Below are 12,263 nucleotides of genomic sequence, written 5' to 3'. Positions count from 1 at the left end.
TTCTTTCTTCTCTTGCCCTAGAGTGTGTGTTGTTGGAATGAAAAAGTGACAAGATAAGATCACAAAAATATCTCCAAGTGCCTAAAAGTAGCCACTTGAAAAAGTACCGCCGCTTAGCGCCATGACGGCCGCTAAGCGGTCCTCAAAAAATATCTGGTTCCACGCTGGAGGCCGCTAAGCGGGATTAGGCCGCTTAGCGGAACTTGCTGAGCACAAAATCTTCCCTCGCCACTGGAAAGCGCGCTTAGTGGCCGCTAAGCGGCCCTTGCTGAACCAAAATTCTTCCTTTGGTCTCCAAACTTGCTCCAACATGTCTCAATACCTCCATATACTTCCCAAAGTGCATAAAACCTACAAAAAGCAAAAGAAAAGCTTATAATTAAGAGATTTACTACCAAACTAAATGTTATTTATTTACACTATATCATACCAAAATTAAATGGAAAGAGTGTGAGAAAAGTTATCAAAATACCACAAAAGTTATCAACAAATATTCACATTTTGGATTCTAACAGTTATGAATATATAGTAGCATAAATTAGGGTTGAAACAAAATGGAAAGAATCTTGCTTTGATGGTGAGAAAATAAAATTTGATTCTTTGATTCAAGCCTTTCCAATTTGAGTCCCACTCTATTTTCTACACATTTTTCACGATTTTCCTGGCCCTTAGATGGAGATTTGGACTTGATTAGATGAGTGAGAAAATCACATGATATTTCTCATGATTTTATTTGATATTTTTTGAATTTTAAATGAATAAATTCAATAAAATAAAAGAATAAAATCATGAATATACATGGAATTTCTTTATGGGTCCCAACATGATTTTTTTTTTTTTGATAAATCCCAACATGATTTTTAGCTTGATTAAAAATATAAAATAAACACATGAATTTTTTATCATTTATATATGATTTTATTTGGATTTTATTTGAATTTAAATGAATAAATTCAAACTAAAAGAAATAAGAAATCATAAAATAAAGATGAATATATTTATGGGCCTATTATAAACTTTGAATCATGTGTGACATAAAATCATGGGCCCATTAAAAATATGAAATTTGTCAATTAAGGTTTTCACACCTTTCTTGAAAACCGACCACCTTGTATCAAAAATCTCTTTTCATTGAGAAGAAACAAAAACCCTAATTGGGGCCCTTTTGCTTAGGAGAAGGATGAGCGTGCCCAATTCTTGTGTAGCCTTGTGCCTGTAAGTCAAAATATGATGGGCAAATTTTGGGGTATGACAGCTGCCCCTGTTCAATCTTCTTAAATCTGAGGATGTAGAGTGGTTTGTGTGTCAGTCGGAATCTGAAGATGGAAGAGGATTGAACACTAGAATACCCAGAAATTTGCCCTTGCAGAGGCAGGGACTTTTAACCGGGATGGGCTTACAGATGCCACCAAGATTTTAACAGGAAGTTGTCTGAGATGGGCTTGCATATGCCATAATGGTGTTGACAGAGTATCGTCTAAAGCAGACGCTTTTCAGACTGAGTCATATACATTGATTGTATCTGAATGAGAGAGATTCATCAAAATGAAGTAATGTCTTATAGAAGACTACCTGAAAAGGTTCCTCAATAGGGTAGATCATTGACTGATGTAAAGGAGATTTAGGCTTTAAACAAAGCACGGGAAGAAATGTCTTATAGAAGATTAACTGAGAAACTCCTTCAAAGGAAAATAAACATCTTAGAAAAGATTGTATAAGGAAGATTTCCTAAAAAGGTGGAGGTATGTCTTAAAGAAGACTACCGAGAAAGCCTATGATACGTCTTTGAGCAAAACTAACCTGGAAAGGTATGACATGTCTTAAACAAGACTGGCCTATAAAGACTCCTAGAAAGGATATGATATGTCTTAAGCAAGACTGATCTAGCAAGGTTGATAGATGTCTTAGAAAATATTACCCAAAAAGGTTGATAAACGTCTTAGAAAAGACTACCTAGAAAGGTTGATAAACGTCTTAGAAAAGACCACCTAGAAAGGCTGATAAACGTCTTAGAAAAGACCACCTAGAAAGGTTGATAAACGTCTTAGAAAAGACCACCTAGAAAGGTTGATAAACGTCTTAGAAAAGACTACCTAGAAAGGTTGATAAACGTCTTAGAAAAGACTACCCAGAAAGGTTGATAAACGCCTTAGAAAAGACTACCCAGAAAGGTTGATAAACGCCTTAGAAAAGACCACCTAGAAAGGTTGATAAACGTCTTAGAAAAGACTACCTAGAAAGGCTAATAAATGTTTTAGAAAAGACTACCTAGAAAGACTCCTAGAAAGGATGAGAATTTCGTTGATTGTTTATGAATTATCTTTGAGGAAAGACCCAAAATGAAGCTTTTGAATTGTATTTGTGTCTTGAATGGGCGTTAAGATTGAATCGTTGACACGATCGTCTTTGCACTGTACTTGGATGATAACGTTCTTTTAATTGTGAAATGACCTGAAAAGGTAAAATAAGTTTTATGCAATGTCATGATGTATGTATTGCGTAATGAGGTTCTCGAAATAAACGAGAATGTTGTATGTTATGTATGTAATGTGAATGAGGTTCTCGAAATAAACGAGAATGCTGTATGTTATGTATGTATTGTGAATGATGCATAGATGGACTATATAGTCGAAGCATATTGGTATCTTTGTATAGAAATTGCTGGTTGAGAAAATAAATCTCTGTATGCTGCTGGAGATGAAGACAAGGTGATTGTGTTGAGAATTCCTGTCTTCCGTTCGAGGATATCCAGCTGAGGATTTTTATTACCGCTTGGGGATGGAAGTAGCTTGAGTGATTTGATCCTGATGTGCCCTGACTAGGGATAAGAGAGATGGATAACTGACCTAGTCTCCACTGTGAGTGCCAACTTTACTTGGAACAGTGAATTTGAATAAACCCTGTTGAAGAAGAAGAGTGTATCGGAGAGCCTGTAGTGTTGGGGAGCCAAGTATCTGTTGGGAAGAGATTACTTGAAGATAACTCCTCGAGGGTTACTCTGTGGGGATGTTTTGTGAAAACGACTCTGTGGGGAAGATTCCCGGGAATTTCAAATTTTCCCTTGCCCCATGTCTTTGAGTACTTGTTGTTGGAAAACACTTTTTAACCATATATGGTCCTTCGCTTGTGGGAGCCTACCTGCTCCAATATCATGAGTTTAGGAACGATGCCCCTGATTGATCAACACTTCTGAGAGAGTCTTCGAGTCTTGACTTGATTGCCCCAGATATATGGATTCTTACTCAAAAGGGTATTTTTTTTGTGCCCCTGAGGGTGATCAGTATTTGAGATATTCTCGCTCGAACTCAACGGAGTTCTGAAGACAATTTGTCTCTTGAGAGGATTAGACCTCTCATCTGCAGCACATGATGGAAGTTTTCCTGGTGTCAAATACTTGTTCATATGCAAAGAATGTTTAGTATGAGAAATATAATTCTAACGCAAAGTTCATGTTTGTCTTGAAGTTTAAAGAAGAAAATTTTGAAAGGATGTCAAAACATCGAATTTTTTTGTGAAAGGTTGTGCGATACTAACTCAAGCGTTTAGCAAAAACTCCTAGGAGTCGGTTTACCGTATTCTCGTTACAGTATGCTTTCGAATTAACCCTGCTTCAATTAGGACTTTTGAGGGTTGTAACGTGGCCAGGTTCACGGTTTTTACAAAAAAAAAAGGATTTTTAGACTCAAATTTGTATTGGTGCCCACCCCCTTCGTGATGTTCTCCAACCTAAGTTCAGTCAACTTGATGCGAGCATTCATCCTTCAAGAGGAGTTTGAGACGATTGAGGAATCGACAAGGTGTTTGGACATGACAGTCACTTACCTTTTATTCTTGATGTCTGATCATACAATCTTGAATTTATAGACACACGACTTTGCCCTTTTGTTGAGGATCTCTTTTTTGTTTCCCTAAATTTTGCCTGGACAAATTCTTTTGAATTCTGAGTTTGAAGTCCAGCGGGATGCCCTACCTTTTGCCTAAGTCACTTGTTTTCAAGTTTGTTGATTAGCGGGCTTTCTTTTCTCTCTTTTTTTCTTTTCGATTCATTCATTTTTATTATTGTTTTTTGAACAAGTCGTATGATCCTGAGGCGTCTTCGATTTGTTGGAAAGATTGTGATTGCCCCATTTCTTGGTTAACGAGGATAACCATTATGGTATTGGATTTCCTCAACCTTTTGAAGGATAACCATTGTTGTATCCTTATATGCGTGCTCTTGATAAATTTTGAATGCTTAACCAGGTTAACTGAACACTACCCTGCCCCTGGGTTAAATATGAGGGTTTTTCATATAGAAAAGAAACTCCTACTTCAAGGCTCAAAGGGGTTGACAAGGGATTAACTTCCTTATATCTCCAGTGTTTAGGGATTTGAAACAATGCCTGTACATCATCAACAGGGTTTTACTCGAAAGCACACCATTTGAGATTATGAGTATTATATGTTCGTCATTCTCCCTTCGGAGTTGTCATGCTTTATCGCCTAGAGTTTGGAATCACAATAAGAGGAAACATATTAGAGCGAGAGCGAATGAATTTTTTTTCAAGGCAAACATATACAATGCATTATTATTATAGTTCAAAAACAAACAAGCATGACATATAAGCAGTATTGAATCAAAACAAGAAAGACTACGCATGAGTGCATGATGATATAGAGATTGTCAAAGTTGAGGAGATTTCCTCTGTATGGACTTATTGCTTCAGAAGATCCATTGAGTCGAAGAAGAACTTCAAATCTGGCATGCAGGTGTGAATGTGACAACCTTTATGGCAATTAGGTCTTGAACCTGGTCTCTAAACGGCTGATAATCATCAATCGAATGGCTAGGTGCCCCAGTGTGGAAAACAAACCAGACGTTTGTATCTGAAACTGCAAATTATTTTTAGGGAGAGGATTCCGACGAAGCCACACAAGAGTTGTAAGTGTACAGCTTCAGGGATAGTACGAATAAAGTAGTAAGAAAGTGAGAAGCTTGTCCTTTGGAAATTTTGGTTGCAGCTTCGTCTGAAGAGCTTTGACTATTCATCTTTGGACGTCCTTCTATAAGAATCAAGCTCACCATATCCAGTGGGTCATAGCCTCTGATTCAGGGTACGGTACTTTTGAGTTTAAAGGCATGTGGCTAAAGGAAAATAAATCCTCTTGCCCCTTGATAGGAATTGTACCTTTAAGTTTGAAGGCATCTGGCTAGAGGAAAATAAATCCTCTTGCCCCTCGATAGAAGTTTAGGCTCCTGATAGTCCTTCCGTCCTAAATCCCTAAGATCCTTGAAAGAGTTAGTCAACAGGTAATGTAAAAGCATAAGGTAGTATGAACAAGTAAGTCCTACAAACAAAACCTGCAAGGAGATCAAGTGGTTAGATAACAAACAAGTCACACAAGAGTCCTTAGGTTTAAAGGCTTGCATGAAGTATGACCAGGTGACTACCCTTCCCCAATAGGTACTTCTAAGGATGAGATAAAATCAGCAACAAGTTCTACCGAGTTATTCAGAATTGTCAGCCCTTCTAAAGCACCCTCGGACATGATGCATTTGCATCATGCAATGATACTTTAAGAGAGGACCTATCTGAATTGTAGCATCGGGTAGCGACTAGTTCTCAACATTTGTCAAGAGTAGTCCCCCCACTACGTTCCTAAAGGCCAAGATGGGTTAAAGGGTAACTAAAGGTCCTTGAGCTCCGGCGCACCCAAAGTTACATACATAGACCTCCCTCATTTGAGAAAGGTATGCATATATCTATGGAGTCCTAACTCAAGCGTGAACTTCATATTGACTCATCTCCCACATATGTGAAAGAGGTCGCCATGACTATGTCACTCCTATCTTATGGTGCACTCGCATCCGGGTATAGGATTCGTCCTTCATTTAATTCCCAAGCAACCTTAAAAAGTAAAGCAAACAAAACAAGCATATTATATGATCTAAGCTCTAAGGTAACCCCTCTTTTTATTCATCCCCAGCAGAGTCGCCAGTTCTGTAACACGGTGAACTGACTTTTATTTTTGTAAGCAACAATGTTGCGGTGAGCAAGAGTCGCCACCGACTTTTATTTTATCCAATTAGGAAAGGTATAAAAGAACAGGAAAGACCTTCTTTGAAAAGAGATTGAGTTCGGGGGGTAGGTTATGAAAAGGGAAGGTGTAAGCACCCTTTTCATCCGTAGTTATCTACGGGCTCTTAGTTGCTTAGCTCACTTTGATTTGTTTGAAATGTTTGAAAGAGTGTCGTGTGTGTTTAGAAAAACAGTTTGATTTTGAAATGTCTGAAAAGACAATGTTGAAAAACATGGTGTGAAAAAGTGTTTGAAGTTGAATTGTAGTGAGCAAGCACTTAAGAGATACCTACCCTAAGTTCGAAAGGTCTTTCCCATACTTTAAAGTTTTCCTTGGGCGATAGTACTATCCATACCATATGAGGGTAGGTAGCCCTATACATTGGATGTGCGGGTCATCGAAGGGTCATCGAATCGTCATAGAGACTATCCATACCATGAAGAGGGTAGGAAATCCTATGAGATGTGAATAGTCATAGAGGCAACCAGTAAAGATACCTTAGCAATCCGAAGGGACTATCATCATTTATCGAAGGCGACTCGAGGGACGAGATCATTTCATCGTAGGCAACTCGAAGGGACTATGATCTTTATTTCGAAGGGACAATGATGATTTTTAATTGTAGGCAACATGTGCTAAGGTATCCCTACGCTTCAAGGGACTTGACTATCATTTTTCGAAAGGCAGCGTAAGAGGGGAAACCCTAAAGGTGGGTGAGTGCGAGTGTGTTAGATTCGAGTATTTATCTTGAGTTAAGGTTAGCTAGCGATTTATTTTATCTTTCCATACAATCCTAAGCATACATCTAAACAGATAATAGTAATAGTAGCAGTTATAATGTGCGGAATGTAAATGGGGAAACATAAATCTACGCTATTACAAAAATGTCCTTGCAACCTATACATCAATTTCTAATATTTTAAATAAAAAGTTTAAATGAATAATTAAATAATAATAAAAAAAACAAACATGCGTCATTCATCGGAGTTTTGAGAAGAGAAGAGAATCGCGGGAAATTAATCTTAAAACATGTGAGAATAAACCTAAGTTTACTAAATTAATTACTTAATTAGTTATTAAATGGAAATTAAATTAATTAAAACTTAATTATTAAATTAACTAAGTCCAAGTCTATTTTTTTTTTTAATTTTTGGGTTGGTTGACTTTAATTTAAAAAAAAAAAACAATTAGGATAAATTAGTAAAAACCAAACAAGAAAAACAAATAATAAAAAAAAACATGGGCCAGGGGTACAAACCCAAAAGGGAGTGTGAAGAGCTAGCAATTAAGCCCATGGTTGAGAGAGGATCCAAGGCGTGTGATCCAGTACATCGCGCGCATGCTGGCTCATAGTAGGTGTGCATTCAGGTGCTTCAGATCTTTCTCAGTGGAGATCCAAGGGCAGAGATTCTGGGATGCATGGTGGTCGTGTATGAGAGTGTAACGCTGAATCTGCAGGAAAATTGTAAGATGCAATTTATAAAAAAAAATAGATGTCTTGCGTGGGGCTCGAACACCTGCATTCAAGTTTGTTAGCGACTGCAATTTGCCAAGTCTGCTGCGATGTTTAGTCGTTAGTAGCATAGCATCAAAACATAAAATATGAAACTTGGAAGCACATGTGAGGTTTCAGCAAATATTCAACGCATGGGCCCAGTCTGTGCGTGAAGGGCCAATCAAAATAGGGGAGAGAATCTGGAAAACTGACCGTCCAATAGAATAAGGCCACGCGCGGTCAAACTTTCAAAAGCACTATTCATCATCTTCATCCTTGTTTCATGCGGATTCAGCCACGAAATCTCCTGCGGATTTTGTTGCGGAACACCCCTGGAAAATCAAAGCCTACAAAACACAACATGAAAGAGAACAAGAATAGCCCAGACCTATGTAAATAAGTCCCCTGAGTTCGGTGATGGTGTTAGTTTCGGCATAAAAAGGCCGCATATATGAAAACGAAGAAAGAGTTCTTCATGGCTTCAACAATGGCAAACGACAATCCTTACGATCATGGCCCCATGTAACGATCTCATCCTGCTCTAAATGGCTAAAGGAACGCATTAATACTTTCAAACCGTTTTAAAACACACACAATCATGGAATACAAGAATCAGAAAACATGAACAAAGTTATGATTATGCTATGTATATATTATGTGCTAAACCTCATGGATCTTACCTCACCCTTTCTACTTAGTGTCTTGAGGACGTGATATGATTATGGAAATAGCTTGGAACTTGCTATGGAGAAAGATTTCTCTTGCCCTAGGTGTGTGACTTTCTTGGAATGCTTGGACGTGTTTAGGAGGCTAGGGCTTCTCATCCTTGGGGGCTGCATATGTTATGAATATATAGTAGCATAAATTAGGGTTGAAACAAAATGGAAAGAATCTTGCTTTGATGGTGAGAAAATAAAATTTGATTCTTTGATTCAAGCCTTTCCAATTTGAGTCCCACTCTATTTTCTACACATTTTTCACGATTTTCCTGGCCCTTAGATGGAGATTTGGACTTGATTAGATGAGTGAGAAAATCACATGATATTTCTCATGATTTTATTTGATATTTTTTGAATTTTAAATGAATAAATTCAATAAAATAAAAGAATAAAATCATGAATATACATGGAATTTCTTTATGGGTCCCAACATGATTTTTAGCTTGATTAAAAATATAAAATAAACACATGAATTTTTATCATTTATATATGATTTTATTTGGTTTTTATTTGAATTTAAATGAATAAATTCAAACTAAAAGAAATAAGAAATCATAAAATAAAGATGAATATATTTATGGGCCTATTATAAACTTTGAATCATGTGTGACATAAAATCATGGGCCCATTAAAAATATGAAATTTGTCAATTAAGGTTTTCACACCTTTCTTGAAAACCGACCACCTTGTATCAAAAATCTCTTTTCATTGAGAAGAAACAAAAACCCTAATTGGGGCCCTTTTGCTTAGGAGAAGGATGAGCGTGCCCAATTCTTGTGTAGCCTTGTGCCTGTAAGTCAAAATATGATGGGCAAATTTTGGGGTATGACAACCCCCAAGCAAATGAGTAAGACTTTCCGACTCCTTACAGAAAAGACACAATCCGAAGTAACACCATCCAACAAAATTCCCCACTTAATCAATTGATCCTTGGTAGCTAATCTATTATGAATAATCCTCCATCCAAAAAACAAAACTTTAGGAGGCGCTTTTACCTTCCAAAGATGCTTCACAGATTTAACTATGAGTGAGCTAAGAGGGGGTCCAGATAACTTTTCTTTGAACAAGTTATAACAAGATTTAACAGTGAAAACACCTTCCGCCGTAGCGTTCCACGAAAAAACATCCTTTGCATTCTCTCTAGGAATTGTTTGCCTTAAGCAATCCACAAGATCACCCCATAAAAAATCAATCATGTCGCTACTGTGCAGCTGCGCTACTGCTGTCCCGACTCTGCTGCCACGAAGAATAGCGGCTGCACTCCATTGCCAGCCTTCTGCATCATAAAAACCAGCCTCCGCTACCGATAACTTGTCGTCATTTGACAAAACAAACTGTTCCGGAAATGCTTGTGTTAACTGCTGCCCACAGGCCCAATTACTGTACCAAAACGGGATGTCAAATCCATTCCCGAGAACACAAGAAACAGCCCCTGAAAAATTATCATTAAGCAAAAGAACATAATTATCGGATAAAAGAATATCTCTCCACCATATTGAATTGTTTTTCTCCACCACCGAAGAATCAGCAATAAGAATCTTCTTTTTGACATTCCCGTAACGAGATCTAAGAAGGCCACTCCATACCGCATCGTCCTCCATGAGAATTCTCCACTTCCACTTAACAAAGCGACATTCATAACTTCCACATTTTTAACACTTAGACCTCCTTCATCTTGTGTTTTGCACACGATATCCCAACTAACCCAATGAATAGGCCTTTTAAAATCACTCTCATTCCACAAGAATTTACTTTGAATGGCTTGAATTTCTTTTAGAATCTTTGTAGGTGCTTTGTAAAAAGAGAGGGAGTAGATAGGGATCGCGTTAAGTACGGAATTAACCAAACATACACGACCCGCTATGTTAAAATGAATTCCTTTCCAAACGGCTAATCTCCTCTTCAAATACACAATCAAATCCTTCCACATAGATAACCTCCCCGGACTTTCGCCCACTCTAACACCGAGAAACTTGAACGGGAGCGTTCCAACTTTGCAAGAAAGAAAGGAGGAGGCAGCTTCAAGATACCATTCGGCAACATTGATACCGAATATGTTGGTTTTGTTGAAATTCACCCTAAAACCCGACATCAACTCAAAGCCCCTAAGAATTGTTTTCATACTCCACAAACTAGCGGTGTCTCCCTCCGCCAATAATAATGTATCATCCGCGAAATGAAGCATATTCACTTCTTCAACGTCATTTATCTTGAAACCACGGAAATCCCCGACTTCACTAGCCTTTCTCATTAAGGCCGTTAAAACTTCCGTTGCCAACACAAAAAGAAACGGGGACAAGGGATCTCCTTGCCGGAGACCTTTCTCCACAACAAAGTCCTTATTTGCACTACCGTTAATAAGGACGGACATGGTACTAGTGAAAATACTAGCCTCCATCCATCTTATCCAACTAGTACCGAAACCCATTTTCGTTAAGACATACCTCAAAAAATTCCAACTAACACGATCATATGCCTTTTCAAAATCCACCTTTAAGACCACACAACTCCTCTTTTCTCTTTTAGCTCAATCCAAAACCTCATTGACAACTAAAACTCCATCCACTGTGAATCGTCCCAAGACAAAAGCCGTTTGGTTGTCTGAAACTAACTTCCCTATCACACTACGCAATCTTCCCGCCAAAAGTTTGGCCAAAATCTTATACAAACACCCCACAAGGCAAATCGGTCTAAACTCGGTTAAGCACGAGGGATTATTGACTTTAGGAATAAGAGAAATAAAAGACGAAGTGCACCCTTTTGTAAGCTTGGCCTTACTATGGAAATCCTTCACAAATAATGAATGGTGAAGGTGATGACTATGAATGAAATGGTTGTTGTGTTTTCTCCCTATCTCAACTTCACATTTGTATTTTCTCCTTCTCTCCACTGTGAATTTGTACTTTTTCAATTGTTTTATTGATTGAGTCACTCATTCATTCTCATGGAATGTTCATATTTCACCGTCATTGAATGATGATAGTCCAAGCTTTACTAATTACAATGGCAACTATCGAGTTAGAAAGGTCTAATTTATTCTATGTTTTGTTGGGTTTGCAGAGTAAGACAATTTCTGTTCTTTGAGACTACTATTTGTGGTACATATTATGTTCGTAAGTTAGTTGTTTAATGGTGTCTACTGGTGTATGTGTATAATGAAATTTGTGGTAGAAATTTATGTCCATGTTTGGGAATGGTTTGTTTTAGTATTGTAGCATCTTAAGGTTTAAACAGGTTTCCTGCAAAGTGTTTGATAAAAGTTCCAAACCAATAACTTTCTTAGTTTTTCTATTTCAGATTTGTGGTTGTTGATGTTTTATTGTTATATGGTGTCTCGAATATCACTGGAAAACACATCGATTGGTTTTTTTACCTCCGACAAGGTTCTTCATTTCTAAACCAAAACCATTTCATTTGTGTCAAAACTATAATATTCTTTTAAATTTCATTTTTATGAGTATTTTTTTAGGTTCTGTTGCCAGAGGAGATGTCGGGCCATGTTAGTAACCACCCGCAATTGCATCAGATGATGGAAGTGGTTATGGATTTAGGACGGAAACCACTCGCCATGTTTCCTTTGCCAAATGAAATTTTGTTTTTGTTTTCTGATTTTTTGCAGGTGTTGAAGATGTTGGTATATCGATGTCGTCAAGCCTGTGCCCGCTATAACGATGTTATACAGTAGTGGAAGGTGAGTATCTATATGAGATACCTTTTGTAACAAATTTACACTGGTTGCAGAAGAAACTTTGTGATATTTGATTTGTGTGCATGCTATTTTTGGTTTCATATGTGTTTCTATTTCAATACAAAGAATCCGACCTGGGAGTCTGTTACGTATGGGATCCTTCTCTGCATTGATTGTTCCTCTGTTCATAGAAGTCTCGGTGTTCACATCAGTGCAACCGTAGAGATGTGGCTGCAATGATGGAACTACACATTCACCTTTTCCTAATAAAGATGATTAGTTTTATCTTTGTTTCTTCTAA

The sequence above is a fragment of the Vicia villosa genome, linkage group LG5 (assembly GCF_029867415.1).
Source record: "Vicia villosa cultivar HV-30 ecotype Madison, WI linkage group LG5, Vvil1.0, whole genome shotgun sequence".
NCBI lineage: Eukaryota > Viridiplantae > Streptophyta > Magnoliopsida > Fabales > Fabaceae > Vicia > Vicia villosa.
The sequence above is the reverse complement of the archived record's forward strand: the minus strand, read 5'-3'. Positions refer to the sequence as shown.